The 7,507-nt window shown below is 44.8% G+C and overlaps 1 pseudogene; it reads right to left on the bottom strand.

The window, feature by feature from the left end:
• Window positions 1-1,192: 1,192 nt before the first annotated feature.
• On the bottom strand, window positions 1,193-1,814 carry LOC147857778 (ubiquitin-ribosomal protein eS31 fusion protein-like; annotated as a pseudogene).
• Window positions 1,815-7,507: the final 5,693 nt, after the last annotated feature.

The following is a 7,507-nucleotide window of genomic DNA, read 5'->3' as shown; positions in this document are numbered from 1 at the left end:
TATGCATAAACATATTTACAATTTTAGCTAGAGATGATGCACATTAACAAATTGCTCCTAAAAGAGTGGCATTCTAACAATGACATATTTTCGAAGGAGTGAGAATGATAGGTTAGTCATTTAAAAGACAATGGTAATAAAACAAGACTTTGTATCATAGTCCCTAATATTCGCGTACGTCCAATAAATTGGACGTACGCGAACGTTTGCAAACGTACGCGTATGATACGCGATATTCGTTTGGCTTCTTCTTCTTTTTTGGCTTTTTTTGGCTTTTTAAAATTTTTGATATTCATAATTCTTTTTTAATAGAAGTGACATTTGACACACACACACTCTCTCTCTCTCACGAGAACTGACAGATCTTCTCTCTCTACAAAATCTAGATATCTAATATACATATTACACACTCCCTCACACAGACAAAACCCATAGCTCCTCTCTCTCTCTCTCTCTCTAGAGTCTAGATATACACTCAACCATTGTCTCCTCACACATGCAAAACAGGGCTTCTCTCTCTAGACCACACACGCTCTCTCTCTCTCTCCCTCAAGCAATGCAAAAGTAAGATTCTCTCATCTGGTTGGGTTGTTGACATAAAGAGATGGTTTAGAACAGTGTTGCCTTTTGACGGCCATTTTGAACGTTTTTGGCAAATTTAACCGTATATGAAGGTTAATTTAAAAATGAAACCGTCAATCTTGACGGGCATATGTTTTATGAAAACGTAAAAATGAAGGCTTAAAATTTCCTAATACCGTCAAATTTTACTAAGACCAATACAATAGTATTATAGTCCTAGGTAGTAGGAACAAATTGTTCAAGTTACATTGGGAGTGTATGAATTTGAAAGACTCACATATGTGTGTAACGAAAAGGTAAAAAAACTAATAGAGTCTAGACTCTAAATTATGAATCTTTTCTTCCCAATTCCCCCGCCCCGTTTCCCCATCTAAAACCTTCCTTTCCCTTTCCCCCCATTTCTCCCCTTTTCCCCTGTTTCTTCGTTGCTCCCTCAGCCCTACACCTTGCTGGAAGCTTGCAACTCAGTGCTCACTAATAACTATCCCTACTCGAAGCTTGTTGCTCGTTTCCTGCTACAGTCTACTCATAGATTCAGGCTTTAAGCAACACCTGCAGCAGTCCTACTCACCCATCTAAGGTAGCTCTCTCTCTCTCTCTCTCTCTCTGGAATGCAAAGAACACTAGTAATTGAATATTTAGAAAAACTAACAGGATACATTTAGTTCGCAAGAAAAACCAGACACAAAAAACTCTAATTTCATGCATGCAACCTACACCATCATAGAAAGTCCAAACCCTAAATATGAAGCTTATGCCTTCTGCTGATAGACATAAGTAAGCCCACACTTGCCACAATAATGGCGATCAAAATGGTTGGCCATGAAGGTACCAGCACCACAATCGGCATTAGGGCATTCCTTACGGAGTCTCTGAACCTTCCCTGAGTCGTCCACCTTGTAGTACTACAAGACAGAGAGCTTCACTTTCTTCTTCTTGTGCTTGATCTTCTTGGGCTTTGTGTATGTCTTCTTCTTCCTTTTCTTAGCCCCACCGCGCCGACGCAACACGAGATGGAGAGTGGATTCCTTCTGGATGTTGTAATCTGCTAGGGTTCGCCCATCCTCGAGCTGCTTCCCGGCGAAGATCAATCTCTGCTGATCCGGGGCTATCCCTTCCTTATCTTGGATCTTGGCCTTGACATTGTCGATGGTATCAGAGGATTCTACCTCTAAAGAAATGGTCTTACCAGTTAAGGTTTTCACGAAGATCTGCATCTTGTCCTACAATCGAAGCTCAGAGGAGTAGTAAATTGCCAAGGTCCTCACCCATTGATGCATCGAGACATACATCAACATGCATCTTGTATAATATATGTATATGTGTATGTCCATACATCATCATCTAAGTGTAGGTTAGGTTGATAGATAGATATCTATGCATATATTTCGAGGTGTCACATATACGTATGTGCACATAGAATCGTGTATGGAGTGGCGGATGCATCGGCGAGGCTAGTTAATAATAATAAAATCATGTTTCATCATGTTAGTTCATGTTGCCAGTTGATGTTAACATGTTAATATGTCGCGAACTCCTCTAGGACCAAAGCAAAAACTCTATAGGATATGGCTTGCATATCTAACTTTATTGTATAGTGTTAAATACCAAACCAATTAATCTTTGGACTTATCCTTGCATTTATGGCATCATTGTCTCGTACATGTTTTACTGGAAAAACATGCTACGTAGTAACATTATGTTGTGGTGTGTCTAGGTAAAACATTATTTACTTTTTGAAGGGCATTTTTTTTGGTAAACCGTCAATTTGACAGGCAAAAAATTTGGAATACCGTTCTCATGACAGGCAATGTTGGCCGTCAAAAGGCAACACTGGTTTAGAAGATGGGGTGTGGATGATCTTTTAGAGCTTTTAGGCAATGCTATGCAATATGTAATGATTGAGGAAAGGTTGGTGGAAGCATTAAGGATGAAGTGGGAGGATGCTAAGAGGACAAAGCTAGAATACTACATTGCAAATGTCAACCCTGAATGTTGGTCTCAATATAAAGCAAGAATGTATATTGATCGTATCCAACCTTATCTCATTACCAATATGAGTAGCAATGCTCGTAGAGCCCTTACACTACTTCGTACTCGATCTCACAAGTTAGGTATTGAAGTTGCATCATGGTATCAAAATGTAACGAATTTGAAGACATGTAAAGTATGCAATGAAGGCATGGTAGAGGATGAATGTCACTTGCTCTTCACATGCTTGACATATAGTGCAATTTGTTCAAGATATGTTGACATACTAAGAGGGAGTGATAACTTAAGATCCATACTTAAGACACCACCTAGAAGGTTGAGCTCATATGTGTATGCTTTATTAACACATAGAGACTTTGTGCTTCAACATATGAATACCCCTTCTTAGGAAGGAGATATATATCAAGAACACATGTATACTTTGGTCCCATAGGTCAAATTTGGCCTCTTTATGGACGATAAAAATTCTAATTCTAATTCTAATTCTCTCTCTCTCTCTCTCTCTCTCTCTCACACACACACACACACACACACACACACACACACACACACATACACACACACACAATGTACACCATATGTATATATCAATGTACCACGTATGGATTTCAATCATACTTGGAGACTTTTCACGTATGAGTATGATACGAATATTGGCATTTGAGTATGACATGAATGGGACGTATGGCTAGAACTATGCTTTGTATACATATAAACCTAGAACAAATCACTAGGAAAATGTCAAGATGTGATGAAAAAATTATAATAAATCATGTTATAGGTGTTGGAATATGTCCCTCCATTAGGAGGAGCCGACTGTTCGGGCCTAGAAGAGACAACAATCAAAGACAAGGAGGAGCCAACTATTCGGGTTGAGTACCGAGAGTCAAAGAGTCGACAGTAGAGAGTTGGCTGATTAACTGTCGCTACACTTGTAAATAGCCCATATGATGTATGAGTATAAATACATCTAGGGAAAAAACATAGAGAGAGAGTTGAACAGAGAGTTGAATAGAATAAGTGATTAGCCTCTGTTATCATAGAGAGAGAGAGAGAGAGAGAGAGAGAGAAGAGCGTGAAAGTGGCGTCATAGCTGTGCTCGTAACAGCAAACACCAAGAGCCCTGTGAGGCTGATGTTGTAGACAAAGTCGTCTATGCGGAAGATCAAGAAGCATTCGATTGATGTTGAGTACCTGCGTATGACAGTTTCTAGGTCGTTGCACAGAGAGAGAGAGAGAGAGACACACAAAAGACTCTTTATTTCATAAAGCAAATAATACAACAACCAACCTTACAAAAAGGTTACAAGGTCACTATATATAGTGACCGACTTAGGGCAACTACCATTTATGCTAATTACACAAATGACCCGAAGGGATAGTGTGAATACGTCCATTATACACTTGTATTCGACACTCCCCCGTAATGGGCGTATACATGGGTTATCTAAGATTACAGGTATAAACTTAGGTTCTCGGACATATCAGTTTTTGTTCGAGTCGGCAGGGTCCGAAGGCAGAAGACCGAACTGGTCGGGTCGGAAGAGTTGAAGCCGATCATTAAGGAACTGATGTCGGTTGTCGGAAACCATCCTGCGCTGTGTCCGGCTCTAACCGGACTGGTTTGTCGTTACGCCCATCTGATGCCGAAGAGACCGAAAGCGGTCTGCCGAAAGACACTTGGTCATTCCATCTGCGACATTGTCGGTTGTGGATATTTTCTCTAGACCGATTTTCCCTGAGATGACGCAGTCCCGAACGAAGTGATATCGAACGTCGATATGTTTGGAGGCGTTGTGGTGAACCGGATTTTTCGACAGGGCAACAGCACCTTGACTGTCGCTATAGACAACTGGGGCCGAGTCGTGATCGACTTGCCGAAACGTGTGCGCCAGCCGACCGAGCCATAAGGCTTCTTTTGCTGCGTCGGACGCAGCTACATATTCTGCTTCGGTCGTTGAGGTCGCTGTGCACTCCTGAAGTTTCGACTTCCACGAAATTGCTCCATTGCCGAATTTGAAGCAGTATCCGGTTGTTGATTTCCGACTGTCTATACAGCCGGCGAAGTCCGAGTCGGTGTAACCGACTACGCCTGAGGTTCGGTTCGGACCGAAGAGAATGCCGTGGTCTTTTGTGCCAGCCAGATATCTGAACACATGCTTGACTGCGTTCCAATGCGATCGGCCAGGATTGTGCATAAATCTGCTAACGACTCCTACGGCATGAGAAATATCAGGCCGTGTCGCGACCATCAGGTACATAAGGGAGCCGACTGCCGGTGCATACGGTACCGACTTCATATCTTCCCCCTCCGGACCGGATGTCGGACAGTCTCGCTGAGAGAGCCGAAGATTCATGGGGAGCGGGGTAGAAGCAGATTTGGCTGATTGCATGTTGAAGCGTTCCAAGACACGTCCAATATAGTCGGTCTGAGACAAAAAAAGATGTCGTTTATCGCGATGCCGACTAATCTTCATGCCAAGGATGTGTCGTGCCGGACCGAGGTCCTTCATGGAAAACTTCAACCGCAGTTGCCGAATGAGATCGGCAAGTTCGCCCGCGTGGCGTCCAGAAATTAGCATGTCGTCCACGTAAATGATGAGGAAGATGGGTGATCCATCTTGAGCTGTGTTGGTGAAAAGACAATGGTCCTCATCGCTTTTTGAGAAGCCGATCGATTGGATGAAGTCGTCGAACTTCTTGTACCATTGTCGCGGTGCCTGTTTGAGGCCGTATAGACTCTTCCTGAGTCGGCAGACTAGATGTTCTTGGCCAGTCGCCACGAAGCCTTTTGGCTGCTCCATATAAATTTCCTCGTCAAGATCACCATGGAGGAAGGCTGTTTTGACATCTAGCTGAATCAGCTCCAAGTTGTCGGCTGCCACTACGCCGAGTAGGAAACGAAGGGTTGTCATTTTCACCACTGGTGAAAAAATCTCGTCGAAGTCGACGCCATATTCTTGTCGGAAGCCCTTCGCAACTAATCTGGCCTTGTACTTTGGGGTGGTCGAATCAGACGTCTCTTTTAGTCGATAAACCCACTTGCAAGGAAGAGCACGTCGGTTCCTAGGTAATTCGACCAGATCCCAAGTCTTGTTTGCCCGAATGGAGTGCATTTCCGACTCCATCGCCAGATGCCAGGTGGCTGAATCGACAGATGTCGATGCTTCTTCGTAAGACGTCGGTTCGCCGGCGTCGGTGAAGAAAATTCCAGGAGAATACCTCTCCGGAGGTTGCGACAGTCTCTCGGATCGTCGAGGTATGATTGGACTGGTCGCATCGGGTATCAAGGTCGGATGGTCCGAAAGCGGATTGTTCTGCGGTGCCGAGTCGGAGTTGTCCGATTCGGTAGTGTAAGGTTCAGCTACCCGTGAAGCTGACCGTGTGTTAAGAGCGGGGCCTTCTTGAAGGGTCGGCACATCGGAAAATGTTACCCTTCGGACTTCGATCGGTTTTTCGACTGATGGATTCATAGCCGACTCGTTGAACACAACGTCCGAACTTCGAACGATTTGTCTGCGTTCGGGGTCCCAGAGTCAGTATCCCATTTCGCCGTCTGATCCATATCCAAGAAAAATGCATTTCCTGGACCGAGGTGCAAGTTTTCGGCGATCATCTTTCGGAATAAGGGCGTACGCCTCGCATCCGAAGATCCTCAGCTTGTCGTAATTCGGCTTACTGCCGATCCATAGTTCTTGAGGAATTTGAAGTCCTAGAGGTCTACTTGGCGACATATTGATTATGTGTACTGCCGTGAGTAGAGCCTCTGCCCAGAAGCCATCCGACAGTCCGGAGTGTTGGAGCATGGAAACTATCCGTTCTTGGATTGTGCGATTCATGCGTTCGGCAATCCCGTTTTGCTCCGGACTGTGTGGTGCCGTAAATTCACGTCGGATGCTGCGTTGTCGGCAGAATTTGACGAATTCTTCGGATTTGAACTCTCCCCCATTGTCGGTCCGAAAGCATTTCAGCTTTCGGTCGGTTTGATTTTGTACCATAGCGAGCCAATCGGAGAAGATCGAGAAGACACGATCTTTGGTGCGAATTGGATAAGCCCACACCTTTCGAGTCGAATCGTCAATAAAACTGACGAAGTAAGAGGCACCGCCAAGAGACTGATGCGGCATCGGGCCACAGACGTCCGAGTGGACTAAATCGAGAGGTCTCGTTTCTCTTGGTGCTGATGTCGGGTGTGATGCGGCTGCTTGTTTGCCATACTGGCAATGCTCGCAGAATTGATGGTCGGAGAAGGAGAGTTTAGGGATGTATCCGGCTCTAGATAGATGCGTTATGCCGGCCTTGCTGAGGTGTCCTAATCTTCTGTGCCATAGTGATGACACAGGAATATCCACCAAAAACAGGTTACCCTCTCTGAGCGTAACATGTAACGGATACAGTGAGTGTATCTTGGGTCCTCTAGCAAGCAGGAGGTTCCCCCTGTGGAGTGTCCACCCTCCCGAAGAAAAACCGGCACGAATGCCGTCTTCATCTAGTTGTCCGACTGAGATCAATGGCCTTGAGAGCTCGGGTACATGTCGGACATTGTGAAGTACAAGTGTAGAGCCACCTGCAAGGTTGAGCTCTACTGTGCCGATTCCGATGATGTCACAGTGTTGTGAGTTGCCGACTCGAACTGAGTCGGAGTGACGGATCGTATATTGCCGAAATTGGGATCGATGAGGAGTCACGTGAAATGACGCACCCGAATCCAAGAGCCATGTGCTCGATTCTTCAGTCGTGAGTAGAACTTCTGATCCGACTGGATTTTCGATAGATAGTATATTCGGGTCGTCTGGTAGCACATCAGCTGAAAAGCTGACGTAATTGATCTCCTCATGCCGGCCACTCTTCTTGTTGTTCTTGTTCTTGAGTGCGCGGCAGTCGGCTTTGATGTGTCCGGGTTTCTTGCAATAGTTGCAGATTCGGTTATCCC

The sequence above is a fragment of the Azolla caroliniana genome, unplaced genomic scaffold (assembly GCF_043228905.1).
Source record: "Azolla caroliniana isolate FFs.n. ecotype wild unplaced genomic scaffold, voAzoCaro1.0.p SCAF_11, whole genome shotgun sequence".
NCBI lineage: Eukaryota > Viridiplantae > Streptophyta > Polypodiopsida > Salviniales > Salviniaceae > Azolla > Azolla caroliniana.
The sequence above is the reverse complement of the archived record's forward strand: the minus strand, read 5'-3'. Positions and strand labels throughout refer to the sequence as shown.